This window comes from Lepidochelys kempii, chromosome 14 (genome assembly GCF_965140265.1).
Source record: "Lepidochelys kempii isolate rLepKem1 chromosome 14, rLepKem1.hap2, whole genome shotgun sequence".
Lineage (NCBI taxonomy): Eukaryota > Metazoa > Chordata > Testudines > Cheloniidae > Lepidochelys > Lepidochelys kempii.
The window spans coordinates 24,552,080-24,553,560 of NC_133269.1; the positions used below are offsets into that span (position 1 = coordinate 24,552,080).

At 43.6% G+C, this 1,481-nt stretch overlaps 1 non-coding gene across 1 annotated transcript; it reads left to right on the forward strand.

The window, feature by feature from the left end:
- The first annotated feature begins 871 nt into the window (after positions 1 to 871).
- TRNAQ-CUG (transfer RNA glutamine (anticodon CUG)) lies at positions 872 to 943 on the forward strand. Its single transcript has one exon. It is a non-coding gene; the product is annotated as a tRNA-Gln (tRNA).
- Positions 944 to 1,481: the final 538 nt, after the last annotated feature.

Here is a 1,481-nt window from a genome sequence, read left to right on the forward strand (position 1 = left end):
TTGTTCAGTGTCTCCAAGCACTCCTGCTGAGTGCCTCTTCCAAGTTCACATCTTCTTCATGTCCTCCTTCGGTGTCTTAAACCACCTTTCTTTGGATCTTCTTTAGAGTCTTTGGCCCGTGACTACCAGATCTTGTACTCTCTGACCAACATATCCCGTGTGTCATCATCTCACATGACCCAGCCATGTCAGTAGATACTCCCTCAACTTTTCTGTGATGGAGGCTAATCCATCATTACATCATTTCATTGTGTAGCCTATCAGTTCTCATCTTACCCAGCATCTACCAGAACATTTTCATTTTAGCAGTGTGAAGTAGTTGTTCTTGTCTCTTCCACATTGGCCAGCATTCTGACCCTTACACCGTGGCTGACCTAAACATGGTCTTATACACTTTGCTCTTTAGTTTACTTGGCATATTTTTATCGCAGAGAACTCCCATCAACCATCTCCATTTACAATACGTGCACTTCATGTGGCTCCTACCATCCACATTCCTGTCATAGCTCAATGCTGAATGAGGTATTTGAATTGTTGCACAGGCTTTAAAACTATCTAATTTTACTAGCTTTTCATGATCCCTCTCTACAAAGCATTGAATGTATTCCATCTGTGATCAGCTGATATGAACGCATTTCCTTCTAATGCAGCCCTCCCTTGTTCTAGGTCCCTTTCCTGTTTGTATTTATCTCCATGGCACAACATAATATCATCAGCATAAGCATACTCCATGGATTCTCTCTTCTAACCTCCTGCGTCACGATGTCTGTTACAATCACAAATAAAAACGGAGTTAGGACTTGTGCTTGATGTAGAGCTGCCTTCACAGTGAATAGCTCATGATTGCCACAGCTCCTTCTTACCACAAGGCGGTTCCATGGTGTAATGGTTAGCACTCTGGACTCTGAATCCAGCGATCCGAGTTCAAATCTCAGTGGAACCTGTTCCTTTGGGGGGTTGGACTAGATGACCTCCTGAGGTCCCTTCCAGCCCTGATATTCTATGATTTACTGCTGAATTATGCTTGTGCATGTCTGTGAGAGTCTGATATATACAAAATGCAATTCCTTATGTTTCTCCCTATACCTTTCCTGCAATATTCAGCTTGCAAACACCATCCATAGTTGACCTTCCTGGCATAAACCGGAATTGGTTGTAACTGACTTGATGCTCCAGTTCCTCTTCTTAAAATGTGCTGTTTTGGTGAATGTTCCAGCCAGGAATCTCCTTTGCCAGAATAGCCCTGGAAACCAAACCCATAAAGGGCACAGACGCATGAGATCGTAAGCTGCTTGGGGGCAGGGAGCATCTTGTTCTGTGTTTGTACAGCACCCAGCACAATGAGGTCCTAGGCTTTGAGGAGGGCTGCAGAGCACTACTGCAATAAAAATAATAAATGAGCATTTGAAGCAAAGCCATCAAACACATCTAATATAGCTCCATCTGTAGCTGAGAAGCAGACTGTTCCTAGAGAGGAAGAC